This window comes from Kogia breviceps, chromosome 3, assembly GCF_026419965.1.
Source record: "Kogia breviceps isolate mKogBre1 chromosome 3, mKogBre1 haplotype 1, whole genome shotgun sequence".
In the NCBI taxonomy this organism is placed as follows: Eukaryota; Metazoa; Chordata; class Mammalia; order Artiodactyla; family Physeteridae; genus Kogia; species Kogia breviceps.
Window position 1 is genome coordinate 145,334,721 of NC_081312.1, and position 14,199 is coordinate 145,348,919.

Sequence of the window (14,199 nt, forward strand, 5' to 3'; positions counted from 1 at the left end):
GACTTTTTGTCTTATTCACCGCTGTATCCTCAGTACATAGAACAGTGCTTAGCTCAAAATAGACACTCAATAAGTATTTATTAAATTAATGACTGGGGCTTCCCTGGTGACGCAGTGGTTGAGAGTCCGCCTGCCGATGCAGGGGACACAGGTTCGTACCCCGGTCCGGGAAGATCCCACATGCCTTGGAGTGGCTGGGCCCATGAACCGTGGCCCCTGCGCCTGCGCGTCCGGAGCCTGTGCTCCGCAACGGGAGAGGCCACAACAGTGAGAGGCCTGCGTACCGAAAAAAAAAAAAAAAAAAAAAAAATTAATGACTGAAGCCAAGGGGACCCTTTGAAATGGGGTAGAGACGACTAGAATCTAGATGAGGGTGACCACACAGCCTTGAACAGATAACCAAACTAGGATATTTGAGGGATGACTGTAATGATGAGTGGAAGCTTTTTTTTTTTTTTTCAGATCCTAGCTAGCTTTTATTTTATTTTTATTTTTATTTTTTTAACATCTTTATTGGAGTATAATTGCTTTACAATGGTGTGTTAGTTTCTGCTTTATAACAAAGTGAATCAGTTATACATATACATATGTTCCCATATCTCTTCTCTCTTGCATCTCCCTCCCTCCCACCCTCCCTATCCCACCCCTCTAGGTGGTCACAAACCACCAAGCTCATCTCCCTGTGCTATGTAGCTGCTTCCCACTAGCTATCTGTTTTATGTTTGGTACTGTATATATGTCCATGCCACTCTCTCACTTTGTCACAGCTTACCCTTCCCCCTCTCCATATCCTCAAGTTCATTCTCTAGCAGGTCTGTGTCTTTATTCCCATGTTACCCCTAGGTTCTTCATGACCTTTTTTTTTTTTCTCTTAGATTCCATAATATATGTGTTAGCATATGGTATTTGTTTTTCTCTTTCTGACTTACTTCACTCCACTCTGTATGACAGACTCTAGGTCCATCCACCTCACTACAAATAACTCAATTTCATTTCTTTTTATGGCTGAGTAATATTCAATTGTATATATGTGCCTCATCTTCTTTATCCATTCATCTGTTGATGGACACTTAGGTTGCTTCCATGTCCTGGCTATTGTAAATAGAGCTGCAATGAACATATTGGTACATGACTCTTTTTGAATTACGGTTTGCTCAGGGTATATGCCCAGTAGTGGGATTGCTGGGTCGCATGGTAGTTCTATTTTTAGTTTTTTAAGGAACCTCCATACTGTACTCCATAGTGGCTGTATCAATTTACATTCCCACCAACAGTGCAAGAGTGTTCCCTTTTCTCCACACCCTCTCCAGCATTTATTGTTTCTAGATTTTTTGATGATGGCCATTTTGACTGGTGTGAGATGATATCTCTTTGTAGTTTTGATTTGTATTTCTCTAATGATTAATGATGTTGAGCATTCTTTCATGTGTTTGTTGGCAATCTGTTTATTTTCTTTGGAGAAATGTCTATGTAGGTCTTCTGCCCATTTTTGGATTGGGTTGTTTGTTTTTTTGTTATTGAGCTGCGTGAGCTGCTTGTATATTTTGGAGATTAATCCTTTGTCAGTTGTTTCATTTGCAAATATTTTTTCCCATTCTGAGGGTTGTCTTTTCATCTTGTTTGTGGTTTCCTTTGCTGTGCAAAAGCTTTTACGTTTCATTAGGTCCCATTTGTTTATTTTTGTTTTTATTTCCATTTCTCTAGGAGGTGGGTCAAAAAGGATCTTGCTGTGATTTATGTCATAGAGTGTTCTGCCTGTGTTTTCCTCTAAGAGTTTGATAGTGTCTGGCCTTACATTTAGGTCTTTAATCCATTTTGAGCTTATTTTTGTCTATGGTGTTAGGGAGTGTTCTAATCTCATACTTTTAAATGTACCTGTCCAGTTTTCCCAGCACCACTTATTGAAGATGCTGTCTTTTCTCCACTGTATTCCTGCCTCCTTTAGTGGAAGCTTCTTGATGCTTCATCCTCTGCATGAAAGAGTGGCACTCTTTAATGAATACCTTGTCCCTGGGGTGGATGCCAATGGAATATTATGATTGTGACTCAAGGATTAGTTTCCACAGTGGAGTCTGATTCATAGCCTACATATTCCACTAACTAGTACCGTAGAACTATGTGTCTGGGTAGAGGCTCAGATCAAGTTTTCTGAAAAGAAGATTGAATGCGCCAAAAGTTTTAAGGGTATTTAAACAAAGGCCATTTGACTGGCTTTAAGTTTATCATTGTTTAATAAAATGACTTCATTTCAGACTTGATGTAAGAGCTGGCTTCTCAGTGTTGTTCCTGGAGTTTCAAGCAACTGTTTTAGCTAAGAATGACCTTTACCTTTTGTACCGAGACTGAAAGACTGAACCCTCTTAAGGAGTCACAGAGCTTAACGCAAACTCAAGTCATCTTCAAAGCAAATGAGTTTAACAGGTATTTATCAGAAATAGAATATGTGCCTGCTGCGAGTGGCAAATATTATTCCTGGCTTTGAAGAGTTTCTAATTTAGATGAGAAGACATCATTATACAGTTAAAAAAAGAACCAGAGAACAGTATAAAATAATGTATAATAATGTCCGTATACCTACTTCAGGCAGGTGAACGCCTAAACTCTGAGCTATGTGATCGTCTATATAATTTTTAACTAATTTAAATTTTTATCTAGATGACACATGTGCCTGTTTTAAAAATCAGGTGTTTTTTTCTTTGAAGATTTCCTTTCTGCCTTTTCCTCTGTGTTCTCTCTTCCCAGAATTCCTGTTAGCCAAAGTTTGCACCTCCCAGATTGATCTTATAATTTACTTTTCTCTCCTGTTTTCTGTTTCTTTGCCTCCTTATTCTACTTTCTGGAAGATTTCCCCCAGTTTTTTCTTCTCTTTAATTTTAAAATTGTGGTTATTTTAATTTCTTAAGTTCTTTTTTTTTTTTTTTTTTGATGATTCCCTATTCTTATTCTTGTTTTATAAGTGTAATCTCTTATCTCTCTGAGAATATTTTACTTAAGGCTTTTTCTTTTAAGTTTTAATATGGCTCCTACATTGTCTCTGGTTCCTGTGGGCCACATTGCTGTTGTTGTTGTTTGTTCCTCTTTGTTATTAGACATTGTCCTCCAGGTGGCTGGTGAACCTTGGCTGTCTATTCCTATTTGAGAGTGAGTCACTGTGAAGTTATCTGAAGGCTCTGTAATTGTGTGGGGCTTTTCAAATGATACACTTCATTGTAGGGAGACTTCTAACTGTCAGTATCTGGAGGTCTTTTCTCAAAGGTCAGTTTGTTTCTCCAGAGAAGAAACTTGCAACGATTTCCCAGTTATGTTTTATAGCCCTGGTTAGTGATAAACTAGAAATGGAGGTGATTTCTTACATAGGTTCTGAAACTGAGTTAGTTCAAGGTGAACCATGCCTTAAAAGTGATATTTACTTATCAAATTCTTAAGGTACTGATTATAATTTAATTAATATAGTCAGTAAGTTGCCTGATTTTCATATCTATTGTCTGAAATACATTGTGTATATTCTAGAAGTGAAGATGCTCGTAGAAAGACCAAATTTAAACATCCTTTATAAAAGAATATGTAGTTTCCTTAACACATCTCCCAACCTTTTACATTCTTGGCAATATATTTAAATGTAAATGTGTGTGCCTGTCCTCTGAGAAAGAGGGTAGACCTGGTAAAACTGTGTTTGGGTACAGGGGAGAAGGAAGAGGAGACCAAAATGACCCCCTAATGAAGAAGAACATTGGATGCTTACTGTCACACTATAACCTGAAACCTCATCTCTGATTGTTTTAACTTGGACAAAATCCTGATAAATTCTTTTTTAAACTCTTAACCCGATATCTGTAAAAGTTTAAATCAGTCAGCATGTGTTATATACCACATTTCAAAAAACTCTCTGAGATAGTGATTATCTCCACATTAGAAATAAGAGAACAAGCTCAGAAAAGTTGAAATGATGTAGTCAGGATCATAAGTTTAGTAAATGTCATATTACTTACTTACTTACTCAGCTCTGTTATGTACTCTAAAGCCCTTTTCTACATTTCTAACCAAGAGGAATTCATTTCGCACTACAATAGGGGGAATCTACAGGATAAATAAAGCTGCTTGGGGAAGGTTATTTTAGTAAAAATAGCATCATACAGAACAAAAAAAGAGTTGTCTAAAGGAAAGTTTCCACTTGGGCTGACTGCAATCTGATGACTAACTTTTACTCTCTGAAGAAGTCCTGATCAAGTCCTGTTTGCTTGCCATTGTTGAGTGAAAGTGAGGTTCAGGGATTATTTAAGCCTATTTCTAGAGAACCAGTTTATGTCTGAAACTTTTATTTTTCTATTCTTCTGACTTGTGACCCAATATTTATAATTACTTTCTTCTTTCTGATTAATTTTATTGATCAAATAACACATACTGTGTGTTTCTACCTCCTGCAACTCTTTGAGTTTCACTGTGTTCTTTTCCTTCAATAACTATTATAAACTACCTAAGTCGTTGGAAGCTGTGTCTTTTTTCCCCTAATATTTTAAAACTTTTTATTGTGGAAAATTTCAAACACACACAAAACTAGAAAAAATAATGCAGTGATTCCCCCCCATGGGAGCCCCCAGTGAATTCCCAATTTCAATAATTACCAACATTTTGTCTATCAGGTCATCCATCTTTTCCCATCCTTTAAAAAAAATTTTTTTTTATTGGAGTGTAGTTGATTTACAGTGTGGTGTTAGTTTCTGCTGTATAGCAAAGTTAGTCAGACATACCCATATATACACTCTTTTTTAGATTCTTTTCCCACATAGGTCATTACAGCCTATTGAATAGTTTCCTGTGCTATTCAGCAAGTTCTTATTTATCTATTTTATATATAGTAGTGTGTAAATGTCAATCCCAATCTCTCAATTTATTCCTCCCCCCAGTAACCACAAGTTTGTTTTCTACATCTGTGACTCAATTTCTGTTTTGTAAATAGGTTCCTTTGTACAATTTCTTTAGAGTCCACGTATAAGTGATATCATATGATATTTGTCTTTCTCTGTCTGACTTACTTAACTCAGTATGACAATCTCTAGGTCCATCCATGTCACTGTAAATGGCATTATTTTGTTCTTTTTTATGGCTGAGTAATGTTCCATTGTATATATGTACCACATATTCTGTATCCATTCCTCTGTTGATGGACATTTAGGTTGCTTCCACATCCTCCCCTCCTTTTTTTCTGTAAGTTATTTTAAGTAAATCCCATACAACATGTAATTTTACCCATAAATACTTCAGAGTGTATCTGTAATGGAGAAGGACCCTTTAAATATACAAAAGTACCATTCAATTATTACACTTTACAAAATTAACAATAGTTCTAAACTGTTTTGACTGGATCTCTTTCTAAGTCATCTAGGTCATTTTAGTGTTGAAATAACTCAAGATGGATTCTTCTCCTTTAACATGCGTCTATCTAATTCTTCATCTATGTTATGATCTTCATTTCACTTTGGGGCTGAGCATGCCAATTATTTAGCATAGGATTTTCTGTGTCTTTAATCAGAGGATTTTTGATAATACATTTGTTACCAATGTAATTGAGGCTGTATTCTGGAACCTAAAAGTAAGGTTAGAGTTAGGACTTAGAACTGATCGCCTAACTACACCTTACCTCCACCATAATCGCCACAAATCTTCATTGAGCTGGGATACCTATCTTCCTCATTCCCCGGTAGAGTGAGAATGTGCTCTGTAGTGAACTAGCTGTATTAATACCTCTTAAAGCTTCTCTGCATCTTAATTTCATGTTCAGGGAACATGAAGTGTATGAAACTTGGTGAAGTTATTTTGAGGACTGGAAATTTGATATCTGTTTGGCAAATAGTTCGTGCTCAGTAAAAAGTGGCTATTATTATCTGCCTTATAATATTGTTGTGAGAGTTTATGAAGGTGTGCTGTAAACTAAAAAGTGACACAGTGCATAACATAATAATAATTATTTTATATATGTACAATATGAATCATATATAAATCTAAGAATCCAGGTTAACAGTTAAGTAATAGTAAATTCATGAAAAGAACATTTTGAAAAGTAATGCAAGGACTTCCCTGGTGGTCCAGTGGCTAAGACTCAGCGCTCCCAATGCACAGGGCCCGGGTTCGATCCCAGGTCAGGGAACTAGATCCCACATGCTGCAACTAAAGATCCCACATGTGGCAACTAAGATCCTGTGTTCTGCAACTAAGACCCGGCACAGCCAAATAAATAAACAAACTTTTTTTTAAAAGTAATGCAAAAATACAGACTAGAAATCTAGGGAAGCACTTCTTCCTAAGACTCTAAATTAAAGATCATGATATATTTTTCAACTGAATATGGTTTTTCCAAAGCTGTATTAAAAATTAAAGCACAGGGCTTCCCTGGTGGCGCAGTGGTTGAGAGTCCACCTGCCGATGCAGGGGACACGGGCTCGTGCCCCGGTGTGGGAGGATCCCACATGCCGTGGAGTGGCTGGGCTGGTGAGCCATGGCCCCTGAGCCTGCGCGTCCAGAGCCTGTGCTCTGCAACGGAAGAGGCCACGACAGTGAGAGGCCTGCGTAACGCACACACACACAAAAAAAATTAAAGCACAATTCTTTTCATTTATACTCAATTTCGATTATGTATATTCTTGGGGACAAAACTACAAGACTAAATATTCAAAAGAAAGACAGAGCTTCCCTAGTGACGCAGTGGTTGAGAATCCGCCTGCCAATGCAAGGACACGGGCTCGTGCCCTGGTCCGGGAAGATGCCACATGCCACAGAGCGGCTGGGCCCGTGAGCCATGGCCGCTGAGCCTGCGCATCCGGAGCCTGTGCTCCTCAACGGGAGAGGCCACAAAAGTGAGAGGCCCGCGTACCACAAAAAAAAAAAAAAAAAGAAAGAAGAATTATACAGCAAATTAACAGGAGGAGAGCATTAGAATATGGAAAGTCCTTTAAGTGGGCCACAAGTCACTTCTTATGCAATAATTGGTAGTTCTTTTTTTTTTTTTCACCCCAACTTTACCCACTTATTGAAGATGCTGTCTTTTCTCCATTGTATATACTTGCCTCCTTTATCAAAGATAAGGTGACCGAATGTGCGTGGGTTTATCTCTCGGCTTTCTGTCCTGTTCCATTGATCAATATTTCTGTTTTTGTGCCAGTACCCTACTGTCTTGATTACTGTAGCTTTGTAGTATATTCTGAAGTCAGGGAGCCTAATTCCTCCAGCTCCATTTATCTTTCTCAAAATTGCTTTGGCTATTTGGTCTCTTTTATGTTTCCATACAGGTTGTGAAATTTTTTTGTTCTAGTTCTGTGAAAAATGCCATTGGTAGTTTGATAGGGATTGCAGTGAATCTGTAAATTGCTTTGGGTAGTATAGTCATTTTCACAATATTGACTCTTCCCATCCAAGAACATGGTATATCTCTCCATCTGTTTATACCATCTTTAATTTCTTTCATCATTGTCTTACAGTTTTCTGCATACAGGTCTTTTGTCTCCTTAGGTAGGTTTATTCCTAGATATTTTATTCTTTTTGTTGCAGTGGTAAATGAGAGTGTTTCCTTAATTTCTCTTTCAGATTTTTCATCATTAGTGTATAGGAATGCAAGAGATTTCTGTGCATTAATTTTGTGTCCTGCTACTTTACCAAATTCATTGATTAGCCGTAGATGTGGTCACATCTTTAGGCTTCTCTATGTATAGTATCATGTCATCTGCAAACAGTGACAGCTTTACTTCTTCTTTTCAGATTTGGATTCGTTTTATTTCTTTTTCTTCTCTGATTGCTGTGGCTAAAACTTCCAAAACAGTGTTGAATAGTAGCAGTGAGAGTGGGAAAGCTTGTCTTGTTCCTGATTTTAGAGGATATGGTTTCAGTTTTTCACTGTTGAGAATGATGTTGGCTGTGGGTTTGTCATATATGGTCTTTATTATGTTGAAGTAAGTTCTGTCTATGCCTCCTTTCTGGAGTTTTTATCATAAATCGGTGTTGAATTTTGTTGAAAGCTTTTTTTGCATCTATTGAGATTATCATGGTTTTTATCCTTTAGTTTGTTAATATGGTGTATCACATTGATTTGCATATATTGAAGAATCCTTGCATTGCTGGGATAAACCCTACTTGATCATGGTGTATGATCCTTTTAATGTGTTGTTGGATTCTGTTTGCTAGTATTTTGTTGAGGATTTTAGCATCTATGTCCATCAGTGATATTGACCTATAGTTCTCTTTTTTTGTGACATCTTTTTCTGGTTTGGGGATCAGGGTGATGGTGGCCTCATAGAAAGAGTTTGAGAGTGTTCCTCCCTCTGCTACATTTTGGAAGAGTTTGAGAAGGATGGGTGTTAGCTCTTCTCTAAATGTTTGATAGAATTTGCCTGGGAAGCCATCTGCTCCTGGGCTTTTGTTTGTTGGAAGATTTTCTTTTTTTTTTTTTTTTTCTTGTAGTACATGGTCCTCTCACTGTTGTGGCCTCTCCGGTTGCGGAGCACAGGCTCCAGACGCGCAGGCTCAGCGGCCATGGCTCACGGGCCCAGCCGCTCTGCGGCATGTGGGATCTTCCTGGACTGGGACACAAAACCGCGTCCCCTGAATCAGCAGGCCGACTCTCAGCCACTCTGCCACCAGGGAAGCCCTGTTGGAAGATTTTTAATCACAGTTTCAATTTCAGTGCATGTGACTGGTCTGTTTATATTTCGTGTTTTTTTTCTGGTTCAGCCTCAGAAGGTTGTGCTTTTCTAAGATTTTGTTCATTTCTTCCAGGTTGTCCATTTTATTGGCATATAATTGCTTGTAGTAATCCCTTATGATCCTTTCTGTTTCTGCAGTATCAGTTGTTACTTCTCCTTTTTCATTCCTAATTCTGTTGATTTGAGTGCTCTCCCTTTTTTTCTTGATGAGTCTGGCTAGTGGTTTATCAATTTTGTTTATCTTCTCAAAGAACCAACTTTTAGTTTTATAGATCTTTGCTATCATTTCCTTCATTTCTTTTTCATTTATTTCTGATCTGATCTTTATGATTTCTTCCCTTCTGCTAACTTTGGGGTATTTTGGTTCTTCTTTCTCTAATTGCTTTAGGTGTAAGTTTAGGTTGTTTATGTGAGATTTTTCTTGTTTCTTGAGGTTGTATTGTATTGCTATAATCTTCCCTCTTAGAACTGCTTTTGCTGCATCCCATAGGTTTTGGGCCGTCGTGTTTTCACTGTCATTTGTTTCTAGGTATTTTTTGATTTCCTCTTTGATTTCTTCAGTGATCTCTTGGTTAATTAGTAGTGTATTATTTATCCCCCAATGTGTTTGTATTTTTTACAGTTTTTTTTTCCTGTAATTGATATCTAGTCTCATAGCATTGTGGTCAGAAAAGTTACTTGATACAATTTCAATTTTCTTAAATTTACCAAGGCTTGATTTGTGACCCAAGATATGATCTATCCTGGAGAATGTTCCATGAGCATTTGATAAGAAAGTGTATTCTGTTGTTTTCGGATAGACTGTCCTATACCTATCAGTTATGTCCATCTTGTTTACTGTGTCATTTAAAGCTTGTGTTTCCTTATTTATTTTCATCTTGGGTTATCTGTCCATTGGTGAAAGTGGGGTGTTAAAGTTCCCTACTATGATTGTGTTACTGTCAATTTCCCCTTTTATGGCTGTTAGCATTTGCCTAATGTATTAAGGTGCTCCTATGTTGGGTGCATAAATATTTACAATTGTTAATTTTTTAATTTTTTTTCTTGTATTTTGATTTTTTCTTGATTTTTTTCTTTGTATTTAATTTAATGTATTTAATGTACTCTCCTTCTTTGTCTCTTGTAATAGTCTTTATTTTAAAGTCTGTTCTGTCTGATATGAGAATTATTACTCCAGCTTTCTTTTGATTTCCATTTGCATGGAATATCTTTTTCTATCCCCTCTTTTTCAGTCTGTTTGTGACCCTAGGTCTGAAGTGGGTCTTTTGTAGACAGCATATATACAGGTCTTGTTTTTGTATCCATTTAGCCAGTCTGTGTCTTTTGCTTGCAGGATTTAATCCATTTACATTTACGGTAATTATCGATATGTATGTTTCTATTACCATTTTCTTAATTGTTTTCAGTTTGTTTCTGTAGGTCTTTTCATCGTCTTGTGTTTCCTGCCTAGAGAAGTTCCTTTAGCATTTGTTGTAAGGCTGCTTTGGTGGTGCTGAATTCTCTCTTTTTTTTTTTTTACTTATTTCTGAGATATACATTTTAAAGTAATAACTAGAATTATGACTTATAACATTACACCAGAACATATAAAATTTTTAGAAATTTCATGTAATGTCTGAAACTTTTATATTAACATATTTCCATACAAATAACCGAAAGTTTAGTATTACTTGTTTTTTGTTTGTTGGTTTTTTTATACTGCATGTTTTTATTAATCATTAATTTTATACACATCACTGTATACATGTCAATCCCAATCACCCAATTCAGCACACCACCATTCCCACCTCACTGCAGTTTTTCCCCCTTGGCATTCATACATTTGTTCGCTACATCTGTGTCTCAACTTCTGCCCTGCAAACCCATTCATCTGTACCATTTTTCTAGATTCCACATACACATGTTAATATGCAATATTTGTTTTTCTCTTTCTGACTTACTTTACACTGTATGACAGTCTCTCGATCCATCCATGTCTCAACAAATGACTCAATTTCGTTCCTTTTTATGGCAGAGTAATATTCCCTTGTATTTGTGTACCACAACTTCTTTATCCATTCATCTGTCAATGGGCATTTAGGTTGCTTCCATGACTGGGCTATTGTAAATAGTGCTGCAATGAATACTGGGGTGCATGTGTCTTTTTGAATTATGGTTTTCTCTGGGTATATGCCCAGTAGTGGGATTGCTATATCATACGGTAATTCTATTTTTAGTTTTTTAAGGAAACTCCATACCGTTCTCCACAGTGGCTGTATCAGTTTACATTCCCCCCAACAGTGCAAGAGGGTTCCCTTTTCCCCACACCCTCTCCAGCATTTGTTGTTTGTAGATTTTCTGATGATGCCCATTCTAACTGGTGTGAGGTGATACCTCATTGTAGTTTTGATTTGCATTTCTCTAATAATTAGTGATGTTGAGCAGCTTTTCATGTGCTTCTTGGCCATCTGTATGTCTTCTTTGGAGAAATGTCTATTTAGGTCTTCTGACCATTTTTGGATTGGGTTGCTTGTTTCTTTAATATTGAGCTGCATAAGCTGTTTACATATTTTGGAGATTAATCCTTCGTCCATTGATTCATTTGCAAACGTTTTCTCCCATTTTGAGGGCTGTCTTTAAATCTTGTTTATGCTTTCCTTTGCTATGCAAAAGCTTTGAAGTTTCATTAGGTCCCATTTGTTTATTTTTGTTTTTATTTCCATTACTCTAGGAGGTGGATCAAAAAAGACCTTGCTGTGATTTATGTCAAAGAGTGTTCTTCCTATGTTTTCCTCTAAGAGTTTTATAGTGTCCAGTCTTACATTTAGGTCTCAAATCCATTTTGAGTTTATTTTTGTGTATGGTGTTAGAGAGTGTTCTAATTTCATTCTTTTACATGTAGCTGTCCACTTTTCCCAGCACCACTTATTGAAGACACTGTCTTTTCTTCATTGTATACCTTTGCCTGCTTTCTCATAGATTAGTTGACCATAGGTGTGCTGGTTTATCTCTGGGCTATCTATCTTGTTCCATTGATCTATATTTCTGGTTTTGTGCCAGTGCCATATTGTCTTGATTACTGTAGCTTTGTAGCATAGTCTGAAGTCAGGGAGTCTGATTCCTCCAGCTCTGTTTTTCTCCCTCAAGATTGCTTTGGCTATTCGGGGTCTTTTGTGTCTCCGTACAAATTTTAAGATGATTTGTTCTAGTTCTGTAAAAAATGCCATTGGTAATTTGATAGGGATTGCATTGAATCTGTAGATTGCTTTGGGTAGTATAGTCATTTCACAGTATTGATTCTTCCAATCCAAGAACATGATATATCTCTCCATCTGTTGCTATCACCTTTAATTTCTTTCATCAGTGTCTTATAGTTTTCTGCATAAAGGTCTTTTGTCTCTCTAGGTAGGTTTATTCCTAGGTATTTTATTCTTCTTGTTGCAGTGGTAAATGGAGTGTTTCCATAATTTCTCTTTCAGATTTTTCATCATTAGTGTATAGGAATGCAAAAGATTTCTGTGCATTAATTTTGTTTCCTGCAACTTTACCAAATTCATTGATTAGCTCTAGTAGTTTTCTGGTGGCATTTTTAGGATTCTCTATGTATAGTATCATGTCACCTGCAAACAGTGACAGTTTCACTTCTTCTTTTCCAATTTATATTCCTTTTATTTTCTTTTTCTTCTCTGATTGCCATGGCTAGGTCTTCCAAAACTATGTTTTATAATAGTGGTGAGAGTGGACATCCTTGTCTCGTTCCTGATCTTAGAGGAAATGCTTTCAGTTTTTCACCATTGAGAATGATGTTTGCTGAGGGTTTGTTGTCTATGGCCTTTATTATGTTGAGGTAGGTTCCCCCTATGCCCACTTTCTGGAGAGGTTTTTATCATAAATGGGTGTTGAATTTTGTCAAAAGCTTTTCTGCATCTATTGAAATCATATGGTTTTTGTTCTTCAATTTGTTAATATGGTGTATCACATTGATTGATTTGCATATATTAAAGAATCCTTGCATCCCTGGGATAAATCCCACTTGATCACAGTGTATGATCCTTTTAATGTGTTCTTGGATTCTGTTTGCTATTATGTTGTTGAGGATTTTTGCATCTATATTCATCAGTGATATTAGTCTGTCATTTTCTTTTTTTGTAGTGACTTTGTTTGGTTTTGGTATCAGGGTGATGGTGGCCTCATAGAATGAGTTTGGGAGTGTTCCTTCCTCTGCAATTTTTTGGAAGAGTTTGAGAAGGATGGGTGTTAGCTCTTCTCTAAATGTTTGATAGAATTCACCTGTGAAGCCTTCTTGTCCTGGACTTTTGTTTGTTGGAAGATTTTTAATCACAGTTCCAATTTCATTACTTGTGATCGGTTTGTTCATAATTTGTTTCTTTCTGGTTCAGTCTTAGAAGGTTATACCTTTCTAAGAATTTGTCCGTTTCTTCTAGGTTGTCCATTTTACTGGCATAGAGTTGTTTGTAGTAGTCTCTTAGGATGCTTTGTATGTCTGTGGTGTCTGTTGTAACTTCTCCTTTTTCATTTCTTATTTTATTGACTTGAGTCCTCTCTCTCTATTTCTTGATGAGTCTGGGTAATGGTTTATCCATTTTGTTTATGTTTTCAACAAACCAGCTTTTAGTTTTATTGATCTTTGCTATTGTTTTCTTTGTTTCTGTTTCATTTATTTCTGCTCTGAGCTTTATGATTTCTTTCCTTCTTCTAACTTTGGGTTTTCTTTGCTCTTCTTTCTCTAGTTCCTTTAGTTGTAAGGTTAGATTGTTTACTTGAGATTTTTCTTGTTTCTTGAGGTAGTCTTGTATAGCTATAAACTTCCCTCTCAGAACTGCTTTTGCTGCATCCCATAGGTTTTGGATCATCGTGTTTTCATTGTCATTTGTCTCTAGGTATTTTTTGATTTCCTCCTTGATTTCTTCAGTGATCTCTTGGTCACTTAGTAACGTATTGTTTAGCCTCCATGTGTTTGTTTTTTTATGTTTTTTCCCCTTAATTCATTTCTAATCTCCTAGTATTGTGGTCAGAAAAGATGCTTGATATGATTTCAATATTCTTAAATTTGCTGAGGCTTGATTTGTGACCCAAGATGTGATCTATCTTGGAGAATGTTCCGTGTGCACTTGAGAAGAAAGTGTAATCTGCTGTTTTTGGATGGAATGTCCTATAAATATCAATTAAATCTATCTGGTCTATTGTGTCATTTAAACTTGTGTTTCCTTATTTATTTTCATTTTGGATGATCTGTCCATTGGTGTAAATGAGGTGTTAAAGTCCCCCACTATGATTTTGTTACTGTCAGTTTCCTCTTTTATAGCTTTTAGCCTTATGTATTGGGGTGCTCCTATGTTGGGGACATATATATTTTTAATTGTTATATCTTCTTCTTGGATTGATCCCTTGATCATTATGTAGTGTCCTTCCTTGTCTCTTGTAACATTCTTTATTTTAAATTCTGTTTTATCTGATATGAGTTTAGCTTCTACAGCGCTCTTTTGATTTCCATTTGCATGGAATATCT

General features: G+C 36.5%; 1 protein-coding gene across 13 annotated transcripts in view; it reads left to right on the forward strand.

The window, feature by feature from the left end:
- The window catches only part of NEDD4 (NEDD4 E3 ubiquitin protein ligase), a 207,453-nt gene that overhangs the window by 124,337 nt on the left and 68,917 nt on the right, over positions 1-14,199 (forward strand). The window contains exon 1 of one of the 13 annotated variants that reach the window (XM_067029807.1): positions 2,102-2,421. The exons of the other annotated variants lie outside the window; for them this stretch is intronic. The gene's annotated coding sequence lies outside the window, so the exon portion shown is untranslated. Of the gene's footprint in view, positions 1-2,101; positions 2,422-14,199 lie in introns of those variants that run through there. 13 annotated transcript variants of the gene reach the window in all.